Below are 27120 nucleotides of genomic sequence, written 5' to 3'. Positions count from 1 at the left end.
TATTCAGCATACATTCATGCTAGCTGTCACTGACTTCTTGTCCCCTGACAAGTCCAAAAGACATTTGTGTGTCATTTTGTGATTGCTACCCTGTATTCCCAGATGTTAAATTATTAATACTAATAAACCCTAATCAGACTCTGTAATTTTCATATTGCTGTGAGAAGCTATCTATCTCTATAGGAAGATAGGCACAGGGAATAGAAATGAGAGGAGAAAAATCTTGACACCACATCATTTAGCACACGTGACTGCAAATTTGAGGTTTTGACAACATTTCCATGAAAATGACTGGTGGAAAAGCAGCATTTCAGTGGACATTATTTCAAGATTTTAATGAATAAGTGTTTTAATGTGAGGTTGGAGAAAGGAGAAAATAGTTTGGCATGAGGAGGAAGGCTACACAGATGAAGGTAAGAGAAAAAAGTGTCATGAATTAAGGTATTTAGAAAAGCTGAGAGAATAAGAAGAGAGTAACTGTTCCAATGTTAGGTAAATTAAATTATTTACTCTGTTTAACTGGGAGAATGTCTGTCAGATTTTCTGGGTGATTCCTGAGGGCAAATATCAATACAGTCAAACCATGGTGGTGGGCACTAAAGAACAAGGCTTGTGTGAGGAGGAGCTGCTGTGGGGACACGTGGGCTGGACTCCCACAGAGGGAACAGGCCAGCACTCTGCCAGGGGGCTGCAGGAACTCGCAGCAGCTTTGTGATCCCAAGGGAAATACAGGCACCCTAAAGGGGAAACCCAAGGCTTCTTCCTATGCTTCCCATGCAACTACCAGCACTCGATTCCTGGCTCCATACCTTGCTCCTATTCAGCTATACTAGCTCAGAATCAGACTTTCAATGACATGCTGCTGAGCCAATCTGTCTGCTCAGGCTTACAGGAGTTTTGTGGCTGCTGTGTGATACTGTTTTGGTCTGTTCTCATTGATTAGTCAGTTTGGCTCAAAAAAGAGTGTCAAGTAGGTTTTTTTGTTTGTTTGGGTTGTTTTTTTTTTTAATTTGCCTTTTTTTTTTCTTTGTGCCATCCTGGTTTTCATTCAGAGCAAGAGCATTCAAATTTCAGACAAAGATTCTTTATTCCCACTTTTTTGATTCGAAAAGTAAGTGCATTTCTTTCCTGTAGCTTTTGCAGAAAGAACATCTGGTTGTTTGATTAATTTCCAAGGTGCTTAAGGTCCCCAAGAAACTTCTACTGACTTGTGAGGAGGTAGGATTATGTATAAACCCACAGAAAAGGCAAACAAGATATGCAAAAATGCCCCTTTCCCTAGAGCCATGTGCTGGCATTCTGCTGAGGAGCCTGGAGTACTAAGACACCATTTCCAGCCCTGATAGTCTCCAAGCTGGAAGTTCATAATTCTGCTCTGCCCCTACACTGCTCTGGGCTGAAGTTCTGTTCTGCATGAACTGTTACCTGCTGCCTGCTGCTGGCCCAATGGCTGCAGCCTGAGCTCCTCAAAGTCCACAGATCAGGACCCCAATCAGTGTATCTGGAAAGGCATAATTAGACCTCTCCACAGAGCTGCAGTTTTCACCCAAGAGGAGGAGAATCAAAAATTGGTTTTTCAATTGATCTATACGTTTCTACTCTTCTGTCGATTATACCTTTTTACATGGTAAAACAAATAATTAAAAAAAAACAATCTGCATAGAATAGGGTGGAAACTAAAAATGACCTACCTAGGAGCCTGGAAAAACTTGTTTCTTTATACATCTACAATCAGGTTTATAATGAGAAGTGACACATGTGACATTTTATTTCGGAATTCCCCATCTTCTCCAAATTCTTTGTGTGAATTTGTGGAACAAGCTCTTTTGGGTCCTGAAATGTAACGATCAAGAGTCACCTACACACAACCTACCCACTCACCCAGACAAGAAGTGAAACCCTTTTTGTTCAGAACACTCAGCTGTAGACATCTTGATGAGAAACAAGTTTATATTTGAACTTGTAAAACTGCAATTTCATCAGCAAATCAAATTTTCAAGATGACATAATTCTCTGGTTAAATACCAGCATACTAAAATGAAATCCAGGGAGAAATGGGAGCGAAATGTAAACCTCATTTATTGAAAACTTGTGTTATAGTTCTCTTTGCTATTTCAACATATTTAGTTAAGTTACTCTCCCTCTGCATTTGTATTTTGTATGTCTCTCCTGTTCCTGTTGAAGCCTGAAGTGCAATTTCTTCAGTCCTAAGGCAAAAGAGCTTTCCAAGCCTAGGAGATGAGTGACAGTGAGATGTGCCAATCTGTCAGCATGGGAGCACCCAAGGTCACAGACAGGGAGAGGACCTGAAGCTGGAGCATGTGGTGCTTTCAATGGGCGTTGGAGGTGGATGCAACACCTTGAGAAATGCTGGGAGGATTTATGGCCGAGAACCTGAAGGGAACAAAGTGTACAGGGAACTTTTCCAATCACCTGCCTGTGGAGCAGGGTGCCCCGTGACTGGAGCACAGGGCAGCCCGCACATCTTTGACTACAGTGCAAGACCGAAGCCCCAGCAAAGGTGCTCAGCAGGTACAGCCCCGAAAGACAAACATCATGGGGTTCACTGACGCTCCTCCCAACACGGCTGGCTGCATACTCCGCGAATAAATGTGGAAAAAAGGATAAAACCATAACTCTGGGAAACCTCCGCATATTTCATTACTGCCGTTGCCTTATCACCCACTATTGCCAATTTGAAGAATCGCCGATTAAAAAAAAAAATCATAATAGCAGAACAAGCCGTCGTCTTTCACAAAGACGTATAATCTGTTTAAGATTGTTCTCCCATTCATCGGGTATGTTGAGGCGTTCAGCTCACTCCTCCCTCCTCCTCCCGAGGCGCCCCAGCGGTGCGTGGAGCATCGGAAACCGCTCCGGCGCTGGCAGCTGCCGGCCGCGAACCCCGACAGGCAGCGACCACCCCTCCTCTCCTTCCTTGTCCCTCCTCTCCGCCCCCGGTTCCCTTCCCAGCCCGGGTCCGCCTCCGCCACGGCCGCGCCGAGCTCCCGGAGCGGCGGCCGCTGCCCGGGGGCGTCGGTGGGCGCTGCCCGCCCGCGGCCGCGCGCCCCGCCTCCCCCGCCGCCCGCCAATCAGAGCGGCGGCTGCTGCGGGCCGCGCCCCGCCATTGGCCGCCGCCGCTGTCAGTCAGGGGCCGCCCCCGCGGAGGGGCGAGGCGGGCGGGGGGGCAGCCGGCTCCGGGCGGGCGAGCGGGGCCGGGCGGCGGCGGCGCTGCGGTTGCGCCATCTGTCAGGAGCCCCGGTGGGAGGGAGCGCCCGAGCCGCGCTCGCCCGGGCGGAGCGGAGCGGAGCGGAGGCGAGGCGGCGGCGGCGCGGACAGCCCGTGCGAGCTCATCCCTGCCCAGGCTGCGGCTGTGCCGCCGCACGGAGTCGCCGCCTCCGCGCCCGGCCGCGGCTCGGCGCAGCGCGTCTGCCCCGGGGAGAGGCAGCGGCGCCCGGAGCGGCGCCCCTCGCTGCGGGCGGGCGGGCGGGGGCAGCCGGCGGAGGAGCGGAGCGAGGAGGATGCGAGTGCGGCGGCGCCGCCCCGGCCCCGCGCTGCGCTGAGCCGAGCCGAGCAGAGCCGCCTCAGGTAACGGAGGGGCCGGAGCCCGCCCGGGCCAGCGGGGGCGGGGGGATGCCTGCATGGATACACGGATGGATGGATGCTGCGGCGGGTCTGTTTCCTTTGTGCGCCCGTGCGGGGACGGGGTGCGGGGGCTCCCGGCGAAGGGAGGCGGCCGCGCTGCTGCGGGTCTCCCCCACGCAGGCTCCCGCGGACCCCGCGGCCGCCTCCCCCGCCGGGAGCCGCGGGCAGGGCCGGGGGCAGCGCCGGTGACCGCCCGTGCGCGGCCCCTGCGTGCCCGGGGGTCGCCCGTGTCCGGGTCCCCCGCCCCCGCGGACGCCGGCCCGGGAGAGGGGAGGGGGCGCAGCACAGGGACGTATTTGTTGTCGCCGAACTGCGAAAAAGGGGAGGGGGTGGAAATAAATAAAAAGACCTTCTCTCCCTCTGAAATAAATCGTATAGGATTTGCGCGTCTGTGACAAAGGCCTCTTTCAGGGAAGAAAGAAGGGACGCACAAAATGCCCAAGGGTGGTAGGATGTGAAAAGAGGCTTGTTTCTTGTCTCTCCCCTAGAGCCTCTCTGTTCCTTCCCAGACGAGGCCGCTGATCTAGTGCCAGTTCTTTTTCAGCTACATTTTAGATTAGGGAGAGACACCAAACGCCACACCATGGGTGCCAGCGTTTTGCTGCGTCTGCAGAGCCACAGTGTACGTGTCGCCCGACCTCCTTAATAATGCTCGGTTTGGCCTCTGCTTCCTCGGGATCTCGCCTGATTTCTGCTCTGTGTGGATGCTGCGTGTGCGTGAGCTCTGGGAGAGGGCTGGCCGGGAAAGGGGGTCACTTTGTGGGAACAAGACCGCGGTACCTTGGTCCGTTCAGCAGTGACGGGGAGGGCAGGGCTGTGTAGGTGCTGGAGGAGAAGGTTTGGGCTGAGTGGAAAGCAACCTTCTGCAGTTGCTCATCAATCACTCGGATATGCTCTGATTCTTAAAATGCTAAATAACGAGTGACCAGGGCGGACCGGGTTTTGAAATGCGTGCACAAGACTGGGAACGCCTTTGGGACCTTGTCATGTTCCTCCTTGCATACAAGCTCCTTAACTCCCACATCCTTCCTTCCACCATCCCTGCAGCTGTAACACTTTTCAGGATCTCCTTCCTACACCCTTTTTTTTTTTTTTTTTTCTCTTTCTTTTTTTTTGTTTTTGTTTTTCTTTTTTTTTTTTTTTTTTTCTTTTTGTCTTGATGCCTTTTTAACTGGCGTTCTGGCAGCTGAGAGCAGTTGCAGGTGAAGATCTGTTTGTTTATATGCTGGTGGAGGAAGTGTTTTCATTAGGGTTGACTCGTCTGGTCTCCCATGAGGAGGAACAGTAAGCTAAAGGGACACTGTCAACTTGAAATCCAGAGAATGTGCATGATGAATGGAGAGCTGTGTCCAATATTACACCCACCGTTGAGCTCCCTGCTGGAGATCTGTGGTTTTTATAAGCCTGTCTTCTGACTGTGTGGGTTGGTCATGCAGTGAAGGAGTAAAAACACACTTCAAACAAAGTTCTGTTAAGTGAACAAAGGAGTGCAGAAGAAAAATACCGGAGTGGGAAGGGAGGGCAGGCACCATCTCCAACTTCTCAGTTACATCCATTGTAGCCACTGCTTGACCCAGTGGGAAGCTGGAGGGGCTACAGTTCGTTTTTACAGTTGCACATTTATTTAGTATCAGTAAAGTGGAAAGGTTGTTACCTTTGTCCCAGTGTTTCAGGAGTTTTCCACACCTTGATGTGTGTGCTCAGCAAACTGGTAGCACTTGATGGATGTCAGTAGGTCACTGTCTTTTCGCAGTATACGAACAATTTAAAGAAGGGTATCTCTTGTGAAAAAGACATTGAGTTCCTTCTTGAGCCCTTTTTACCCCATAAAGCTGTAATTTTTATGAAAAAGAGAAAGAAAAATTGTCTAATTAATGCTTTAGAAATTTCTATTTTGTTGATAGTAGGCTGCAGTTTTGTTGAAATGTTCAGATACTTCTTAGAGGGTGCCTGTAAGCAACCTTCCTCTCCACCTCCAACGAATTGCTGCCTCATCAGCGTGGCTTGTCTTTGGCAAAAGAAACAATTTTCAATATGAGGTTGTCTGATGGTAGGCCACTGACTGTGGTGTTTTGCAGTTTATGCTTCAGGCATGTTGTTTCAGAAATTTTGTGTTGCCTACTGGTGAAAGACATAGTGGCATAAAATACAAGTTGAGAATAATACTCTGAACAGCCTTCTCTGGAAATTATTTTGTTGTTGACTAAATACATATCTTCAGCAAGGGACAAATGACTTTGGCACATGGGCATGGCAGGCAGTGTAAGCCAGTAATTAATAAGGTGGTGTAAAGAAGTTGGTTATTAATAATGTTAACAAGTGTCTTTAAAAGTTAGGACTGAGTGATAAATTTCTAATTCATATGAGGAAGAAAAACATTGCTGAGGAACTAGTTATTTTTGACAGACTACAAAAGATTCCACCATATCTTTATGTGAAATACCTAAATGGTGTCATCTAAAATTCATGAGTCTGATATGGTGAAGGCCTTTGTGACCACTGGCCCTGTGGCTTAGCTGAATTAATCTGAATATACTAATCTGGACACGGTATCATTTGCACTGATTTACAGTGTAATAAAATTGTGACTAAAGTGAGTGAGAACTGTCCAGTACATTTGTGATGATTTCACACTGTAATATGGTACATCTAACAATATCGTATGTTTAATTGTGTTAAGTTTAGAGCTGTTTGCCATCTTATGCCCAATTACTTTTATTTAACTAGCATCTTCATTTTTCTGTCTTGCTGCTGCATTACTTTGCTTCTACTTCAGGGAGGAAAAGAGTTGGAGGCATGTGTTTTCCCTTCATCCTTCTCTCCGGGGTGCACATTAATATTTGATTCAAACTTGTTCTGTAAAGTTCTGCTTAATTCAGTTTGGGCACTACTTTGAATGTATAATAATGGTGTTTGTTTGTGTCATGGACAGTGCTTTGTAATTTGCTTTATGGGCAAGTCTGCTGCTGGCAGTGTGTATTGTCAAAGTGACCTTCCTTTCAGAGAGAGAAAACCAGTAACTCCTGGCCCTCTCCTACCCCTGCAGCTCCCACAGAAGTGTCTTCACAAGTCGTTTTGACCCATTACTCCAAAAACAGGACTTGAACCGACAAATCTAGTTCACCCAAGCAGTCTCACTGAAATCCAGCAATTAAGGATTCCTTTGGTGACAAAAGGTCTGCAGATCTGTATTGTGCAAGTCAGCCATTTACTCGAGGCAAACTCACAAAAGGGTGTGCGTGCCTCGGTGTGGAGCACCCTAAGTTGTGATCCCTATGGATCTCTGTCCCCTGAGCCGGGATGTTGCTGTGCCGTGCTGAATGCATTGAGCACCTCTGAGCTGCCTGCCTAGCAGCGGGGGAGATGCTGCCAGGGCCACCCAATGCACAGTGCTCAGAAGGAGGTGAAACTTCTGGGCTGCATCTGCCCGCCTGCTGCGTCTCACTTGGTGGTTCAAGGTTAGCTATAGAGTTTAAAAACCCTAACCTGCTTTTAGTAAAGTAGTAATAATTTATATTAAAAGAAAAAAAAAAGGAAAAAGAAAAAAGAACAAAAAAAAACCCGACACACTAAAAACCCAAACAAACAAATCTACAAAAAAATTAAAAAAAAAAAAAAAAAACAACCCACCAAAAAACCAACTTTGCATTTGCATTTCAGTAGATGATGAACATGCAGGTGTAGAAGAATTGGGCTTTCTAGCATTTGCATCCTGTCATGAGTTTCGCCCTTAGTGCCTGAGTTCCAGACAGAGAAATGACAGGTGCAGATACAACATGAAAGGCTGGAGCTGTTTGGGTGCACCCGAAGAGTGTGTGGCACTCCTCAGGGAGCGAGCGAGCGGGAGCCCCGTTAGGGCTGTGCTCTGGGGCAGTCTCGCTTGTTAGCTCAGGCAGGGCTTTGGTTTCGGGCAGGTAATCTGCCTCCCGCCTTGAGAGTGGTCAAGTTAAACCTGTCTGTGGGACGTGTCCTTGAGCCCTGAAACTAAAAACAGGCCTGACCTTACAGGAGTTGCAGCCAAGGAGAAGCAGTACCCTGTTGCTGTGCTTACCACTGGCTGCAGGAAAGCAGTCACATTTTGTAGAGCTCTTTTTGGAACTTCAGTTCGCTTGGAACGGAAACGAAATTGAACAATATCACTACTTCTGCTGGGGGAGGTGAAAAATCATATTACTTTAAGTCAATCAAAATGTGACGCCTCATCTTGCTTCTGACTGTTTTAAATGGTAACTTGCTGTGAAAGCAAGGATTTCAACTCAAAATACTGCCACCTGTTTGGAGCAAAATAGAACCTTTGACACCTTCACTTTTTACAGGAGTATAAAATCAGCAGCAGTTTTGCAGAGCTTGAAGATATGGATAGAACTAAATCATCTTGCAAAAGTGACTGTTAGATTTCTCCTGACCAGCTCTATTCCTTGTGTACCATGAATCTGAATGAATGTTTTTCATCTGAAAAAGCTATCAAAAAAGATAGCCTGGCAGTATCAACTGATTTGAATTAGATGGTCCAGGTTAAATCTTTTTTTCAAGAGGGAAGAAGACAGCAAAATAATTTTAAACTTGCCTTTCCTAAAATGCAGCTCCTTTTTTTTTGTATCAAAGACATCCCAGTTTGAATGGATCTAGTGATGTTGGCTGTGACAAGGTGCTACAGGGAGAGGTTACCCCAAATTTTCCTGCCCATCTTCTGCTGATTCAGAGAAGTCTTGCACCTCTGAAAGTTGCCCCATCCACACTATAATTTTCTAAAATATCTGTGAGTAATAAGTCTTTCTTGCTTAAGGCAGAAACCTAAATTTTTAGAGCAAGTTCATTGATGTTCATCATACGGAGATGTGGTTTAATGTGATAAACTCTACAAGGCAGCTGCAATGTGAGAATGTTTTGGTGAGAATGTTTTGATGAGAACGGGGAAGGTGACCCTTCAGTGCTTATTTGTTTTACTCTATTTTGGTGGATTTTTTTTAGGAGGTAACAATGACTGGAGGCCTTTTCTAGCCTAGGGAAGTTCTTTGTTCCATCATGCTTTAGGTTCCCTGTGGCTACAACCAGAAAGGAGGGATGTTGAGAAGCAGCTGTGAGTGATGTGTTCAGTGCTTTAAAGTACAAAGGATCCCAGTCAGAGCTCCTCAGAGAGCCAGAGATACTTTTAATAGTATCAAATCCTGTGCTGTGAGAGCAGTTAGTCTGCTCTCCTCAAAACAATGGCACTGTCACCAACCAGCCCTAAAGAAGACAACTCTACCTCACGTAGCTCACTTTGCTTCACAGCTCTTGGGGTGGCCTCTGGAAGATATCTGCACATCCTCCAAGCTCCCTTGCAGTGGCTCTGGAAGCTCTAAAGGACAGATTAACATCTAAAGCTTTGGCTGTATGAGGACAATTATAACCATCAGTACTGAAACTTCCAAAAATGCTTGGAAAATACTGTTTTATTCACCAAAGTGTTGTTGCTTACATGGTGAACTTGGAAAGTGTTTTGAAGCTGAAAGTGATGGTAATGGCACCGGGGCAATGTATGAAGAAGAGGAGAAGTAGCTGGGGTGGAGGGACATTGAACAGACCCAGGGAAGAGCTGGTTGAAGCAGGCAGAGTGCCCTTGTGTGTGTGTGTGTGATTGAGGACATTTGCTTTAACAGAAAAGCAGTGTTTGGCACCGCTTTAACATGAAAATAACTCTTGTTTTAGTGATTTTGGGAGGAGTAAGGAGGAAACCTCAAATGATTGGCTTGGCTTGCGTGAAATATCTTCTCTGTTTAAAATTGTCCTTTTCCTCTTGGCTCCAGTTTTCCTCTGTTAACAGATTTCACCAAAATAGTTCTCGAGCATTTTTGGTATAGTCCAATTTGAAAATATTTTTTCAGATCATTTCAATTACGGCAGGTATAGATTTGCTATATGAAACTATACAGAAAAGTTAAACAGGCTGTGAGAATGAAGATTAATATTAAATGCCCATTCAGATTTGTGTGTTTTTAAAGAAAATCTTTACCATTTCATGAGAGTTCTCTAATGACCAGTCTGGTGATTCCTAGCATCCTTTTACTTTACAATTTCTATTATTTTACTTGTTGGGGGTGGGGAGAGGGTGGGGTTGGTTTTTTTTTTTTTTGTTTTAAATGAATAAACTTTAACATTCATTTCAAGGCTTTTTATTGTATTAATAAAGACCTTTCAACCTCTCTTGTTTTTGAACAACCTGTGTGTGAAAGAGTGCTTTGTGTAACATTGATCTTTGACTTGCAGCTGTACCACTTACAAAAAAGACAACTCTGAAGGTTTTCCTGGCATGACTTTGGAATATCATGTATTTCCTATCTTGGCTCCTGATAACAATGTACAGATAATTGTGTTGGGTTTTTTATTTTTATTTTTTAACAAGTATGTTGGGTTTTTGCCCCCCTTTGTACCCGACCTTTAAACCACAGAATTGCTCTGGGGCTTATAGTTGAAGTTGATGCTCTTGTCCAGAATTGTAGAAAGAATACAGGTGACCTCATCCCTGACAAGTAACAGCTGTATTAATTACCCAATTCAGCCTTGCCCCTGATGGGTCACAGCTATAGCAAATAAAGATAAGTGTGATAAAAGGGAGTGGGTTAGCTAGGGGGGAAATCATGAAGGAGGAGGGGCCTTGAGGGAGAGGGATTGAGAGGCTCATGAAGAAGAAGGATCCTGGGGAGAGAGAATCACTGCTGTGAGGTCAGTCTGGGTCTGCAGTTAGAGCCTGTTGTTGGAACCTGCAGTCACAGTCTAGCCGGATAAAAGCCTGCAGTCAGAGTCTGTAAACGAATACATGCAGCCATGGTTTAGTAGGAAATGACCAGCAGTCAGAGGCTGGAAGGGAAACCTACAACAGGAGCTTGCTGCAGCCAGATTCAGTAAATAGTTGGAGTCAGGATGGCTGAGCTGTAAAGAAGAATAAACCAGAACCCTTTTCATGCTGTGATAAACAAGAAGTCTGTGTCTTGGCTCATTTTCTGCCCTCTAACAAGAGGGCTGCTGCAACACAGAATAATTGAGAAGAATAGTTGTTATTTCAGAAGTTCTTCAAGCCAGAAGCCACCACAGTGGATGATGAAACTGCTGGGCATATAGCTTCATCCCATACCTGGTCATTTCTTAGGTTTTAGCAGGGAAGACCAGCATAAAGCCCTGTTTGGAAGACAGTGATGGTTGTGTCCTCCAGCCAGCTGCTTTCACCCCAGGGACAGAGGGGAAGAACAGGTGTAAGCAAAACAAACTCTCACACCCATAAAAGAAAGGATATTAGTTTGTTTTAGGGACTGATTTTCCTTTGTGGGCACCCCATTACTAGGCAGCTATGATCTGATTTTTTTCTGAGAAAAGAGAGCGTCTCTGAGACTCTGTATGAAAACCACTGTTGTCTGAGTAGGCAGTTAGACTGTTTCTTGCCTTGAACTCTGTGTAAGTGCTCAGTGTTTGCTCTTGGTGGTGAGGTTAATAGTGGAGGGTGTTTATCATGGTGAGGTTCATGACCTTATTGTGTTTTTAGGGCTCCCTGTGAACAGGTCCTCTTACATGTTGTCACTATATGCTAATAAATTTTGAATTTCAGAGAAGGAGCTCTTATCCAGCAAAATTTTTGTCTAAGGACCAGCAAAAATGCCAGTTTTGTTGCCTATCTTCCTCCCTGGGAAGTAACTGAAAACTCCTAAATTTCCTTCTGGCGCTCATCTATGAGACAGCAAACAGATTATGAAATTTTTGGATGTGCAGCATTTAAATTGGTGATTTCATCAAGAAACACTCTCAGTCCCATTTCCAAATTAATTGAAAGAGTTTTGCTCTTTTCTTTCTCTTCAAGAAGGAGTAAAGCTATTTAAACCTAATCTTTTGAGTAGCACAGTATCTGAGGTTATTCGTGATTTTAATTTACTGTCTTTAGCTAAATATGCAGGCCTTTCTTTCCAAATATTGGATTCTCCAGGTATCTTTGAATGGTCAGTGATTTTTATATTCCTAAGACCTCATACTTTGGACTTGTGAAGAGAAATAGCTGTTGGATTTTTTTATTTTATTTTTTTTAATATCTCTTCTATTTTATTCAGAATGGCTGAGGCAAGCCACCTTTAAAAGGAGGAAAAAAGTGTTTAATGAAACTCATTGTATTAGCTGTATTCACTGTTGAAAATCTCTGTTAGCCTATCAGCCTACAACTGGGATAAGATCAGTGTGCAGGAGCTGACAAGCTGAAGAGCCAGATTTAACTCTCAGTATAGCAGGCTGTATGCTCTCAAAAAACCCCACACATAGCATTGGCTTCAAGTTCTTTTGGACGCCTCTCTAGGAGTTTCTCTTGTAAGAAAAGTAGTGAGCCCAAATATTTGACTGAGAAGAGAGCTGCTAAATGTTGTGACCTTGTGGAAGAAACATCCCCTACATTTGAAGGTCGGAAGTGACCTTTTGTGCACTTGGGAAGGTAGAAGACAAGCATTGACTGTCTTTCTTGCTTAGGGCAGCATTACTGGCATGTCTAAAAACTGCAGAACTCCTTGTCCTAATGTTCAAGTGGGGCTGCCAAAAAGGAACAAATAGGGCTGCAGATAAAAGTGTGCTGGGAAGACTGTGTCCCTTTTCCTGCTCCTCAGCCATGGCAGGCAGGGTGGGGAGAGCATCGCTTTGCACTGCTCGATAACTCGACATTCACAGCAATTTGCTGCTGCTCCTGTAAAAGGTTAAAAAAAATCTTTCATATATAGATTTTTATTTTTTTAAAACCACTGACCATCGGTGTGATTCAGTGACTTCTTTAAGGGTGAGGTAACCTTGTCTCTGCTCTTGCTTACATTTCCAGTAAATCTTAATTCAAAATCACAAGATTACATTATTTGGGGTTGGGTTTTTTTTTTCTCCCCATGCAATATAGTTAGGAGTTAGCTCTGCTATAAAGCTGAGTTTGTAGATGTAGGTGTTAAACGATTCAGCTTAATCTTGCTTTTGTGGTCAACTCCTCCATGCCTTGTCACGTAAGTTTGTGACTTGCAGAAGCAATCTGTCATCTGGTAGAGCTAGTGTGGCACAGCAGGACTGTGCTGAGAGCAGTTTGGGCCTGCATGGGGACAGCATTGCTTTGGTTTATTTCCTTAGGAAGAGCAAGTCAGGGACCCAGGATACACCTGCACGGTGCTATGCCAAGGTGGGCAGAGGAGCTCACACCTGAGGTTCAGGAGAGCCCCAGCAGCCCAGAGGAACAGTGAGCTCATGTGCCTGCACTGCTTCAGGACCACCAGCATGTGTCCATGGTTGCTGTGAGTGTGTCTGAGTAGCAAGGTGTGTTGTTGTAGAGGCTGTACTTGACTTCTTGGCACAAAAAAACAAGAGACAACAGAGCAGTGACCAGAAAGAGTGGATTAACTGGATTGATGTTCATTTTCATAGCTTCAGACTACTCAAAGTAGCTTTTAAAAAGTTGTTACTAAACAATATTTTTTACTATTTTTATTTTTTTTTCTTTTACGTTATCTGCCTCATGAAAGAAGAGTGATTATATTCCACAGGAGCTTCATCTAGAACAGCTACCCACAAACGTTAAGGTGACACAGTGCTATGATAGTATGCAATGGTGCTCGGATAATATGCAATGTTTATTTTCAATCTGCCTTGTTTAAAGAAAGATGCATTCAAATTGTATCACTGTAAGAATCAGAGAGTAATTCTTGATGAGAGAGGTCCTGCCAAAGTAAACTAGTGAAGAGAGCTTGTGGTTCAGGCTTAATTTTGAAATTTTAATACGTATCTCTGGATTTCTTAAAGGACTGTTTTTGGCACTCTCTTCCAAAAGTGAAATATCACAGAAAAATTAAGAAAATGCAGGTGTAAGCAACTCTGCAAGGAGAGTAAAATCTGTTTGCCAGTAATGTAGATACTCCAAACTGTGATAAAAATTTCTTCCATAATCAGTAGTATGTTGCCACTGTGAGGTATAATTTCTGAGAAAATACCTTGAAAATGGCAGTCAAACCACATCATGTAGATTTAATTTGTGATTGTTGGTATGGGAACTTGCTAAACCTTTTAAATTGTGATAAGTATGTAGCTTTGAACTCTTTCACATCATACTTTAGGAAGAGGATGCAGGAGAAACTCCTGATGTTGTTTAAAGTAACTATCTCCTATGGGTTTTTTACCCAATCATATTGTAAAAATTTATTTTCTGTAACTGATCTCGGTCTCTAGAGCTAACAGATTTCTTTCTATTAGTACTTTTTTATTATTTTTTCCATTAAACTGCTCTTTAATACTACTTCTAACATCTCTGAGGTGAGTTGTAGGTTTGAAGGGAATAATCTCCCTGAGCAGAATAGTGATAACTTCAAAGCCAGGGCCTCATCCAGGCAGGTTTTGAATATCTCCCAGGACAGACTGAACAAACCCAGCTCTCAATCTCGCCTTCATCTGTCAAGTGCTGCAGCAGCTTTGTGGACATCCACTGGACTCACTCCAGTACGTCAGTCTTTCTTTTCCCAGGACTCCCAAACCAGACCAAGTACTCCAGATGTGGTCTCACAAATGCTGCATAGAGAGGAATAATTACTTTGCTCCACCTGTCAACTAATTAGATTGCTTATTTGGTGCCAGATCTTCAGTTGCTGCCTGGTATCTTATTTTCCCCTCAAGCTGGAGCTGGTGGAAACTCTCCCTTACAGGGGAGTACTTGTAGGTTCTGTCACCTCAAAAAGAGCTGGAGCAGTGGTGGTCCTTTGCTGAAGTTACACAAAGGAGGTGACCAATCCAGTGTTTGTGCGCAGAAGACTTGAAGGTTTTCAATTCCCCTCTAGTGGATTTTTTTGCACCAGTCCTTTGTGCCTCATAATGCAATATAATCTGAAGCAGTGAGATCACATATTTTGGAAAAACAATGAAGAAAATGCATAGTAAACAGCATATTCAAAGAAATGCATTTTGTGTATTCTGTTTCCCTGGCAGTACTTTGGCTGTTAGCTAAGTTACCCACTTCAAAGTTGATGTTTGGTAGCAAATGGGAAGATTAAAATAAGAGTTGTGCCATCCAGGTGAGCCTCATAGGAGGTGTGGGCCAAAAACTTGTTCTTAAAATTTTATACCCAAAAGGTGTTTTCTTCTCCACTAGATTTCTAAGGCTCTGTCATTGTGAGTGGGCTGTTATAGGTGACTGATGTACTACGTGTGATTTGCTGTAGTTTGTATTTTTTTAAGGCCTAATCTTCCTACACTGTTTGATTATTTTTTTCCAAACACACACAAAATGAAAATTCCATGATTAGTGGTTTAAGTACTGAAATTAATATTTGCCTGAAAAAACACAGAAAACTGGAGTACAAGATAAACCCCAACCATCACCAAACATGTGCATGTGGGACTTAACTCGCAGTTCTTGCTGCTTCTAAGAGTGTGTGGCTCTCACCACCTAGCTCAGAGGTCCAGTGTGGGACACCAGCTGAAGGTGTAGGTTTTATACCTGCATGTACCTGCTTTAATGTGTAATATAATAATTTTTAGCTTGGGAAATTCTGGCTCACAAGTAGCTGTGGCAGGGTAGGTGTCTTTGAGGGGTTGAGGGATGCCTGACTGACCTGTGGTCAGGGAGATGCCTGGGCTGAGTGCTTCCTGTGCCTGCAAGACCTCTTGGGTATCTGCTCCACCAAAGGAAAAGGAAGCCTTAACAGCCCACTGTAAAAGGAAGTGGTAGAGAGGTTTGAGCTGGGGGAGGTTGCCAAGGGAGGGGAAATGTCAGACCGCTCTTTTTTTTTTTTTTTAATTTAACCTTTAGTATTTATTTCCATTAAAGAAGTTGTTCAAAGTCTCCCTTCCTACTCTGGCTGTTGCTACCGCTGTTTTCCTCCTCTGATTTTTCTCTGGGTGTTTGTTCTAGCTCTGTGTCACAGGCTGTGGCTTCCAGAAGCTTTTAGTGGTCCCTCTTTCATCTGTTCTGTTCCCATAATCCTGCTTACAGCAATCCTGTCTTCACCCTTCTTCGGTCTTCTCCACTCCTCACCCACCTTGCCTTGCCTGGCCTGCAAATCCTCTCATCTCCCACCACAAATGAGCTGTTTATCCTTGAGCTAATGGGTGTTCACAATGCCCTGACCATAATGTTGCAGAACTGCTTATATTCACGGTTATTAAAAATAAAAAGAGGGATTACTTTTTTGCCCAGCCCCAGAAAATTAGTTGTAATTTTTTGCTCAATACAGTTACCATTGTAGGTTGTTTGCAGCTCAGAGCAAGCAAGATGCCCCTCCTGGTATGGAACCAACCCTTGGGTTACACAGCTCATTCGGGTTTCTGAGGCATTGTTACTTAGCAGAAGGACTTTGTGCAAGAAATTTTTCAAAGTGGAGGCTTACTACTAATCTGATCACTGTGGACAAATGGGGAGTTTTGCCTGTTCACAGTAATGAATGGGCACACCCCTCCTGCCCCCTTGGGGACACAGACCTTCCCCAGCTACTATTGGCTGGTCAGATGAAGTTCACCAGCTCAGGAGGGTGCATGCTTTTATTTATTTGCTTTTATTTAATCACTTGATCCAGTATTTAAGTTCTCGTGGGAGAGAGAGTGAGAGTTGAAAGTACTCAGAATTTTTTCCAGTTTTGATTTAAGTCATTTGAAGGGCTCACAAGCTTTCTGGTGTTTGGTTGCAGGTTGAGTAAAATAGTTCCAACGGGAAGATGAGGGGGATGTGTTTCAACTCACATTTAATATTTGTTTAAGTGGGTTATGGAAGATTAAACTTCGGTTATTGTCAACAAGATAGAGAAGTCACAAAACTCCTTTTCTGAAGAGTGTGATGTGTATTATCTTGGTCGAAAGTTTGGGACATGAGGCAACAAACAGCAGGAGATCAGTACCTACTTCAGGTGGTACTGCCAGCACCTTTAGTCTTCTGCATCCTGACGCTGAGTAAAATTTGGATGGTGGCAAGACTGGAAGCCATTGTTACCAACCTCAAATATTTAAATACTTCAGTGGTTTTGGAGGAGAGGAAGAAGGGGTGGGAGTTTAGAGCTAGAGATATTACGTGTTCATTTGGCCTCTGAGGTCCAAGGTAGCATGGTGGCTGCTGCTGCTGAAGATCTCAAAGGTGACTATCTTTTTCATATGGAATAAATGTGTGTACACTTGTCAACACCTTCTAATTAAATCTAACACATTGAAATTATTTTGGAAGTTGGCTCCACCAGTGTGAGTCAGGTATTTTTAATATATATACTTTGATTGCTCTGTCTGGAGGACTAGTTGGTAGAGTGGATTTGCAGCTGATCTATGCTGTTTTGAAATTGCTGATGCATAAATGGGTGTAGTAGAGGCTGATCCTAAAAATATTCTCAATTTTCTTATGTTAACGTTGGCAGATGTTTCTAAGCAATACACTGGCTTCTTTGTATATTGTTTTTAATCTCTTAAAAAGAAGAAATTAAACAAGGGAAGTCCTCTATAAAAGGAGTGGTAAGAGCTGAAGCATTGCTCAGTATGAGGCATTTGGCACTATTTTCTCTTCTCTGTTTTGCAATAGTTAAAGCATTAGCAGTGCTGTCCAAACAGACAAGCCCACTGACTCCCTGTGCCCTCACCCCTTCCACCCCAGCCAAATCTCAAACCACCCTGAAGATACAGATGCCCTTCAGGATAACTGACCTTGGCTGCCTGTGTGCGGTATGTGTGTGAACCAAAAATGTCAGAAATGATCCTTTCATGTTATATATGTGAGTCAGATTTTTTTTTTCTCATCTTCTTGTGACTTTATTCTCTGACAAGCTTGTGGTGACTTACCTCTTGAAAAGTGGTGCCTTGGGGTTTGACCCAGAGATCCTAATGAGATGATCACAACAGAGACTGCTGTTTTAAGGTGACTTCTTATTCCCTGTAGTTCTTCTGTGTAGGAATTTCCAATGTCGTTTTGTCAAGAATTACTCTTTAGGAACTTAAAAGAGCAATTGGCACATATGCTAAAGAGGCAAAGTAAGGCATACAGGGTATTAAGACAAAAGGATAGGGAGGATCTCAAGTAATTATCTCTGAATCATGATTTTGCAGACTACCTTTAGCAACGTGCTTAAATCTGAGTATGTGCCACATGCTTGGACTAGAGGTGTAGTATGTCCCATTGTCTGTATATATAACTAACTAGTTTTGAACATCTTTTCCTTTGGGTTTTAGGGGAGTGGGAGAACATGTTGAAGACATCCAACCCCTTTTTGACTCAAAGGGAGAGAGACCTGGATAATGATTTTTATTAATTAGCAGTGGCCAAGCCCTGAAAAAAGCAGCATAAACCTTCTGGGCAGTAGTTTTGTTGTGTTTTAGGGGCATTTTTGTCTTTACCTGATGTTCACAAGAAACTGCTAACCTAATTTTGGCATTCCTATGAGAGCTCATTTGTGTTGAGTTGCCAGAATTCCTCAGATTTTAAGTTCTTTGTTGGCACATGTAGTTTGGGTTCCTTTGGTTCAGTTTTTAATACCAAGTTTTTGAGGAGAGGTTTGGGGGGTTTTTTGCTAGTGTGCAAATTTGCATTCTTTAAGAGAAATGTTTTTCAAGCAAACTAAGAATAATATGAAGAATAAGAAATTTTTTTTGGATTTACATAATGAATATTTGAAGATTCATGCCACTTTTATGGCTTTCTGAAACTTCGGTCTCCTGTCCCTCTAGTGTGAGGGACCACACAGTACAGTTGTCTGTGTATTGTGAAATTTAAAAAGTATTAAGGAATACAGTGAGGTTTTTAACATAGAAAAGAAATAAATGTCAGAAGCATGGATTTTTGTGTATTTTGTTTCTTGTAGGCACAAGCCTTAAGCAGTTTGTTCGCTTGTCCCTCAGACTTGGAGTCTTTCGATGTCTCAGAGTAAATTTGGAGATGATTGTGAATGATATTAATGACCAGTGTTTTTCAGAAGAGGCAGGTGTGTAGAGGAGACACTGCTTTTAACCTTCCTACAGGGACTCTTGAACTCGGTGCTTGTGGATATCAAACACCTGGATTCTGCCAAACAAAGTCAGCACGTATGTTTTGCCTGACTGGCCATAGCTCTTCTCTCACCCTTTTAGGGTGGCAGGAGACATGGGGCAAAAGGGAAGGTGAAAGTAAAGGCTCAACCATACAATTAACAAGAAAATTATGAGGAGAACAGGAGGATGATTTAGTAAGAAACAGCTTTGTTGGTCCAGTGATTACACCTTGATATTTAAATTCCGTGGCCTTTATTTCTAGGAAGTTCAAAGTGTAGCTGCTTGATAGCCAAAGTAATCAATTTTTTTTCCCATTCTTTTCAATGTGGAATCTTTATCAGAAGACTTTTATTTATCAGGCTTTTATAGAGCAAAAGTAACCCAAGCCACTTGAACTCACAATGCTCAACAGAGGACTTGAAATCCTGGTAGCCAGTTTGCCTTCTAGGCATACCCAGCAATTTCCCAGACTTGCTCTACCAGCCAGTCATGGCATTTTAGTGACATGACTTGGCTGCATCTGTGACTCAGTAATGTTCCTCCTCAGGTTTGTTGGGAAAATGGTTGACTGGTGTGTAAACAGAAATAGTGCCTTACTGTATTTAGTTCACATGGGTAGTACCTGGAAAGTGTCATTTTCAGTCTCTTCTTCCTAGAAGTAGGGAATTTCTGTGTCCCAAAAAAGATTTTTCGTTTGTATCCCTTTCATTCTTTGGAAGTTCAGGAATTGTCTGCTTGATCTCTTGATGGTCTTGCTGCTTTGATTTCAGTGACAGTTATGGAAACTACTTGCTATAAGGAAATTTTGGGGGAGAACTGAGCAGAAAGAGGAGCAGACAAAACTTTTAATTCTGTTTGCATGCTGAGGTTTCTATGTCTATGCTTCAGTCTAGAAGTTTTGGCTAGGGCCAGCCCTTTCCTCTGGGAGTATCATGGTCTGACATTTCATATTTGTTCTGCGTTTTCAGCAGCAACAGAGGTACCAGCCAACGTACTCGTTTTTTCTTGACTTCTTCAGCTTTTACTGGAATTGAGATAAATTCAACTGCTAGAGAAAAAGAAAAAAGGAGGGAAAGGACAGGAAGAAATATATTGCTGCAATATTGGGTGCTGAGAAACTTGGTGTTTCTGGAGACTTCCTGTTAAGCATTGAATGGTTTGTCATGTTTAGCCATCTCTTACTCTTTTTGTGAGTAAGCATCCTGCATAAGTTCTCATTGGAACTGGACAAATTGTGCTACCTTGGCTTAAACTGATATTTTATTAAACTGACACAGGGAAAAACAGTCATCTGTGCATGTGTGAGCTCTAATAGATTTATTCAAGGTTGGACAGAGTTTGGGGGATGATTTTGCTTGGTTTGGCTTTTTATGTGTTATTGGTCTGGGGCTTGCCCTTCTGCCAGATGCTGCCACCTCGTAGGCATGATGGGGTCTGAGTTGGACACTTATGTGTTACTCTGGATTACATAGTTTGTGTTGTGTTTACCCTCCTGCAGGCTGCTCACTCCTAGGCAGCTTGCTTGGGCTACGGTGTTGGCTTTGCTCTTGTGAAAAGGATAGAGGGGGGTGTAGGTGTCTGTCCATCTGTTCACACTGCCCAGCAGAGTACCTGGGCTGGCAGGTTAGTGCAAAGGTATCCTACAGTTGTAGACTGGCTGAGGTATCACTCACTGTGGGTCCTTACCATGGAGTCAGTGACACCCTGAACATCCAGGAGGTTTGCCAGGCTACTCGTGTCCAGTACAGTGGTGGTGTGTTGTTTTTGGTGGGTTTTTTTTTTTGTTGTTGTTGTTGTTGTTTGGTTTTTGTTTTGGTTTTTTGTGTGGGTTTGGTTTTGTTGTTTTTTTTTTTTTTCCCCCTGGCCATTTTCCCCTAAATCACTGTGCAGGTGTGTCTAGAATTTGTACATAGTAATTTGTTTTTATGATCTTCTCTGTGTTATATATTATGATCTTTTCTGTGTTAATATATTTGAGGGGTCTGCTAACAGATGTCCATAACAGGTCATTTCCCAGCTGCTTCAGAGTTGTAAGTTTGCAGTTGCAATAGCTCTGTTGTGTTTTGAAAGGGACTTTCTATGGTCCTCATGGAGGAGAGTGGAGATGTCGGGCTCCTGAGGCATTGCCAGTACTTCTATACTAATAACCTACTGCTTATCTAAGGGAAATTTGGTTTCTTAAGTACAGAAAACTGGCCTTGAGTTGCCAGCTCAGTTGCAAATAATTGCCCAGAGCTTTCCAGCTGCTGTTAGAGCATGTACATGAGCAATGTTCAGTAATGAGTGCTAAGTGGGAGAAGTGCCCACCCATAATCTCTGCCAAGTATCTCTCATAGCTTTTTGCAGTGTCTGTATCCAGAACTGACATAACATGTATGTATTTACATCAGCATTGACTCAGGCTGCCTCTTAAACCACAAAGCACACAGGCATGTTGAAATAAGGGCAGGCAGATCCCAGCTGAGGTTTTGTGAATCTTGCTTTTCTGAGAACAGCTTCCAAGAGTGACACAAAACTGTGCATGGTAGAAATTTAGGATATGCATGGGTCTTAAATCATTCCAGTCCTAATGGCACAGGTTAGGATACAGTGAACTGATTTCCAGAGAGTTCAAGGGAAGAGCATCTCCAACTGCTCTCTCCACCCTTTGGTTATTGGAGAGTTTTTAGTATCTAGCTGTATTTCATCAGTATTTGCACAAAGCATCTGTTATCTTCAGTGTATTTGGAGAAACAGTGGACCAAAATGGAACAGGTTCTGTAAGCTTGTCTGTTCCTGCCTGCTTTTCTTCTGCAAGTAAAATGCACTGTCACTTTGTAAAAGCCTTCATCTTTCAGGGCTGCTCATGTGCTCCTTTCCCATTCTCTCTCCTTTTTAATCATTCTGACCAATTCATCTAGCCTCTCTTCATCTGTTTTCGAGCCAAGAAAAGACTTTAAAGCAAGTTGAGCAAGAAGTCATGGATTACAGAGTCTGCTTTGTCTAATCTGGAGGTAATTGAAGATTTGAGGTCTTGGACTCTTCCTTCTGCAGGTAGCAACAACCCATGAAATCTGTTGATAAATGAAGTGATGTGTACTCCTTGTCCTCCCCCTTGATTGTGGTTAACCCAGAAGCAAAAACAGCATGAAGTTTCCCATTTCTCCCTGAGCTTAAAAAGAAGAGACTGTGCATCAGCCTGCTGATTAATCACACGCACTCATGTGATGAGAACTTCTCAGGGGATGGGAAACATTTGCTTTTAACAATCTTAAAATAGTCTCATTTCAAAGAACGTTTCCTTGATTTTTTTTTTCCCCTGATGTCAAGGATGCTTAAGTGCTTGCAATATTAGTGTTTGTGTGTTACAGTTTGGGTTTTAGTTGCCTGATGTGATCCTGGGTTTTCAGCTGAGAAGATCCCTGTTTACTTGAGTGCCCCGCGGAGCAGACCAAGGCAGTAACAGGAGGGATTGTCTCCCGCTGAATCACAGCTTCACCCGTTGCAGGAGCTGGGAGGTGCCATGCGAAAGTGGTGGGGAAGTTTGTAGGGAGGAAAAGGCAAGAAACCTGCCAGGTGTCTGGGAAAGAGGCTCCACTTAAGCGCACTTTGTTAAGAGAAGTGACTTCCTTTGCTGCATAGCAATCTAACAAACTCTGGGATGACTGGAGAAGTGTCAAGTTAGTGCAACTGCAAAGGAAGTCAATGGACTCATTGCTGTGGATGTACTGAATAATCAGGCCTTGGTTCTCTCAAACTGGGCACCTAAATAAAGAACTTTGGCATTTATCTTGTCTTTGTCATCCAGTACCAATAATACTCCTGGTGTCTTAGGATGCAATAAAAGAATGCATGCTTTGTGAGGGAGAACTCATGTGCTGAGCAGTGCAGGGGCCCGTAAGTGAGCTGGTTGTGTTTCGGGAGCAAGCTGAGAAGATCATTCTGTAAAATGACAGTGAATGCCAAAAGAAAAAGTACTAAATGTCCACATTGAATATCACCAGCCATTTTTGGGCACTGAAGGGGAGACTCTGCTCTATGGGAAGCTTTCTGTGTGACCATGTAATTAAGAGCTTCATCACAGCGAAGTCATGGGCAAGCTGGGGGAGGGCAGGCAAATGCGAGCTGCACAACCAGTAACAGCTCTGGGAAGTCTGGGGTTTGGGTGCTTAACTTCATACAAAGCCTTAATATTTGTGTCATGCAAACGTGTGTAATTGTTCTTTAACACAAATCCGCCGTGAGGTGTGGGAGGGTGAAAGCTGAGGCGTGAGGCTTTCTGTTGCTTAGGTATGAAGCAGCACACTCAGTAACCAGAGAGGTCTCACTACAAACTGGTGTTGCAAGTCAGCACACGTGAACCACGCTTAATTTGCTGTTGCCTGCAGTGCTTGTGGCAAAGATGACAAACCAGCCTTTGTGTGAGTGAGAAACCAACGAGACACAATGCAGAGTGGAAATTGGGTGCTGTTGGGCTGGTAGGCGTCCCCAGGCTCCCCATCTCTCCCTTCCTGTGGGTGGAGGGTGTTGTACACCTGTGTGCGGGAACGGTCTGAGCCACAGACTGGCTTTCTGAGCACCCCAGCAGGTTAGCAGCAGCATGGTTTACACCACAAGGAAGCCAGGCACCCTAGAAGAGCTTACAAATGGAACTTCTGTATTTCTAATTACCTGGCTTTAGTTTGCAGTGCCCAGAGTGGTTTTGTTTCATCTTGCTTGGTTGTGGGAGTTTTTTGCTTGTTTGTTTGGTTTTGTAAACACGAATATTTAGGAGTTCAGTCTGTACCATGCTAAGAGCTCTTCAGTCAAAGAATGTGAAGCAGCTCTTTAAATGGGTATGTATGAAATCTTACTGTCCTTTGCAGGTAATACAAAGCAGAGTCAGAACATAAACAAGCGATCCTGTGTCTGTCATCACTGTTACTCTGTTTTATTTGAAACCTAATTATACTTGAAAGGTGTAGGGGAAATTGAGAATTGACTTTTGGCACTTGTCAACACAATCTTAATTAACCATCAGCACCTCTTTCCATGCATTTCTACAAAGAGCTCACTCCTATGATCTGATTTCCCTCATCTCATTTTGACAGTTAATACTCTCAGGTTAATTTCTCTTAAATTTATACCATAGTTCATCTTCTGTTTAAAAATAAGAGGTTAAAAACTTCTGAGAGCTGTTTGGGCTCCTTGCATGTCAAAGGACAAACTCATCAAGCTGTCCTTTTCTGACTCTCAGCAAGAGACTTCAAGGATGTACATAAATATCTCTACTGTGGCAGTGGGGTGATAGGATATTGTGAAATGCACTTATGCTGGTGAATGAGATTATAGGATGAGCAGAAGACATTCAGGGATGAAACTACATACAAATTTTACTTGCTAAATGAGGTGTTTGCAAATGAACTCTTTGTTAAATGTGAACTGGAATTTTTTGTTGTTTTTACTGACAGAGTGGAAGTAGAAGGCATTAAAACAGTCATTGAACAGCTGGCGTGTGTCAATCAGAAAAAATAGAATAGAACAGAACCAAAAGGTTATATTCTTTGTGTTTTTCAAAAATTTCTTGTTTTCAGTGTTATAATGACTTTTACCTTGAACATGACAGGTTTGACAAGCTGTCAGAAATATTGTAAGTTGAGGTTTTCTGCTTTTTTTTGGGGGGGGGGGGATTGGATTTTTTTTTCATTTGTTTTGTTACTGTTCCCTTGGTTTTTAGAAGGAGAAGGGAGAGGATTGTTAGAGGAGGTCAGGGGTGAGGAGATCTTTTTTGGCAATTGACTTTTATTTGAGGTAAAGATATTTTTAAAGCCACAAACCAGCATTTGAGTCATATAATCCCTAGTGTGCTTGTATAAGCTACTTATGAATTATAATAAAAAAGAAAATCCTGAAAAGCCCATGGTCAGTAGTATTTGGACACTTGATGAAACATTTTAAGGAGTCTAAAGAAAAGATAAAAATGCAATCACATCCTGTGCCCATTACCATTATTGTATGAGTAAAAGCTGGTTCAGTGCCTGCACGGCATGTCCCCAACACAATGTTGATGACATTTGAGAGAAGTGGGTAAACATTTATACTGTGCTCTGAGAAAAGGTTACCTGAAAGCCTTTTGATGGAACTTGATTTGCAATTTCAGTTTTGTTTCTTTAAACATAAAAAAACCCCACGACCCCAAACCAACCCCTGGTCAGTTGTGTCTGTGAGAGGTTTTCTTCCTTGGGCTTAATGAAGTTGATCATAAGTTTTATTTATTTTTTTATATATATATATATATATATAAACACCAGGTGTTGTATCATTGCTTCTAGACTTAAATATATGAATATTTTTTTAAGGCTATATTCATATTCTTCAACATACAAACACTTAAGAGATTTTGCATGCTGCTTGTGGTTGTAACTTTAAGAAAAATCCATGTCTAATGATGTAACTTGCTAGAGCATACACTTACTGAACTGAAAGGGACACATCCTGTGACTGGTTTCCTGTGAACCCCAGAGGGCAGAAGTCTTTTCCACTGTCATTTTGTCTGTTGGTGTAAAATAGAGATTATCTGCTGTCTGCCATTTCCTTTTCTCCCTCCATCTCTTTCTTTCTGGGGAGAGGGGGAAATAAATTTTCTGTCTTGTGCAGATGTTAGCGCTGCAGGGAGCCTCTCTCTCTCCAGCTTCAGGAAGCATTTCCCAAATGGACTGTACAGTCCTTTGTCTTGTATTTCTTTTTGTTTGAGTTTATTTAAGATTGTTAGAGTTTTGTAATGCCAAATTTTACTACACGCCAGTAGTATGTGTTTGTGAAAGAGTAATCATGTTGTGATTCATTTTTAGAGGCACTTGTGTTAAAACAGCATATGAAGGAAAAATGATTCAATTAAAAAAAAATCTGAGATACAGCTCTAGTGCATTTGCTTCAGAGTCCAGGAGAGGTGGTTTTAAGCAAGTTTACAGTAGTACTTATTGTACTGCTGCGTGACCAAAGCAGCTGTGTCACAAAAACACTGTGAAAAGATGCTAGATGTCCATGGTATTGAGGGTTTCGCTTCTTCAAGAACTGAAATTTTCTGCCATCTGTTTATCAAGACTGCTTTCATTCCACCTGTGAATGGGATGAAACCCAGGCTTCAATCTTCTTGTGTCTCAGTACAATGAAAACCTTGCTTGCAAAACTCCCCTGAAGCCTACAAAAAGGAAATGCCATGTGTGTATGATTTTCAAGCACTTTTAAGGATCAGAAAGATTTTTAAAAGGGATTTTAATTTATCTTTAAATTATCTTCCCTGCCCTCTCTCCCATCAATTCAGTGGTCTGCAATACCAATGTACTGTTTCCACTTTGAGACAGAGCTGGCAAGCCTGGTTGAAGAGGTCAGGGAATGAAACAGAGTGAAAATCACATTGACTTACTTTGTGTTCAGGAAAAAAGTGGTGTCAATGGAACATTCAGGAGAGACACTGCTTGTGCTGTTTAGTCTTTGGAGAAAAAGCAGTATCTATCTACAAAGTGAGGGATCTTTGTGCCAGTCACAAGTCCTGAAATAACCAGTATTTGCAAGTTCTAGTTCTACTTTATTCTTTTAGTGCTTACTTGCAATCAAATTGCATTTCAGTAGTCTCTCTCCTGATCTTTAGAGCTCATGGGGAAGCTCAAGTAGTAAATGAAAACCTACATGCTCGTTAATAAAGTGGACAATAAGGGGACTGTGAACCTGCTGGAGTCAGAAAATCAGTAATGAGAAGGAAGGTGCTTTTTCTTGCAAACAAAATAAGGTTTAAGTGGATTGGTATTACAGCCTCTGGAAGGAGCAAAGAAGTGAAGATCCACTGACAAAAACTTACTAAAAATCGTGTGTCTGCAATATTTGCAGTATTTCCTTTTCTGTGCTGCTTTCCTCCCCTCCTCAGTGGAGGCTGTTTATTTATATGGAAATAAAACCTGTTTCTCTATTTGAGGTGAACCAATGATGTCTGCCAGAGCACAGCTGCAGCTAGCCCCCCCCCCTTTTTTTTTTTTTTTTTTTTTCTCAAAGAAACAACTCTAGTGGAGTGCTTCTATTCCAAGGTAAAGGAGAAACAGCAGCAGGGTCCAGGTGGGGCTGGCTTTTTTCATTTTGGGGGGTTTTTTTGATCCTGCAGTGTGTGTTACAGGGAGCTGCTGGGGCAAGAGCTGCCTGGAAGGGCTGGGAGGCAGAGTGTGCAGGTAGCAGATCACAGCAGGCCAGGGAGTTCGAGTGGGCATCTCTCGGAATGGGGGTGAGGTGAGGAAGAATTTGGGTGGGGTTTTGTTGGTCTTTTGGTTTGGGGAGCTTTTTAAATAAAGATTGAGGAAAGGTTCAAGGGTGGAGGTAGTGGTTGTAGAAAATACAGCCAGGACAGGAGAACATCTACAGAAGGAGAAATGGTAAAGCTAAAGCAAACAACATAGCTGTGAAATGAGCAAAAACCCACAATTCTGTGTAATTATTGAGAGTGGGTTGAATCCAAAAAGTCAAATGAAGGTTTTATAAAAAAACCTAGAAATGCTTTGTATTCATTGA

At 43.0% G+C, this 27120-nt stretch overlaps 1 protein-coding gene across 5 annotated transcripts in view; it reads left to right on the top strand.

Moving 5' to 3' along the window:
- Positions 1 to 3284: 3284 nt before the first annotated feature.
- Positions 3285 to 27120, top strand: part of FYN (FYN proto-oncogene, Src family tyrosine kinase) — a 139246-nt gene continuing 115410 nt past the window's right edge. For 2 of the 5 annotated variants that reach the window (XM_066315268.1, XM_066315266.1), the window contains exon 1: positions 3285 to 3588. The gene's annotated coding sequence lies outside the window, so the exon portion shown is untranslated. Of the gene's footprint in view, positions 3589 to 10242; positions 10351 to 27120 lie in introns of those variants that run through there. The other 3 variants (XM_066315267.1, XM_066315265.1, XM_066315269.1) reach the window with 3 other exon arrangements.

The sequence above is a fragment of the Sylvia atricapilla genome, chromosome 3, assembly GCF_009819655.1.
Source record: "Sylvia atricapilla isolate bSylAtr1 chromosome 3, bSylAtr1.pri, whole genome shotgun sequence".
Taxonomy (NCBI): Eukaryota; Metazoa; Chordata; class Aves; order Passeriformes; family Sylviidae; genus Sylvia; species Sylvia atricapilla.
The sequence above is the reverse complement of the archived record's forward strand: the minus strand, read 5'-3'. Positions and strand labels throughout refer to the sequence as shown.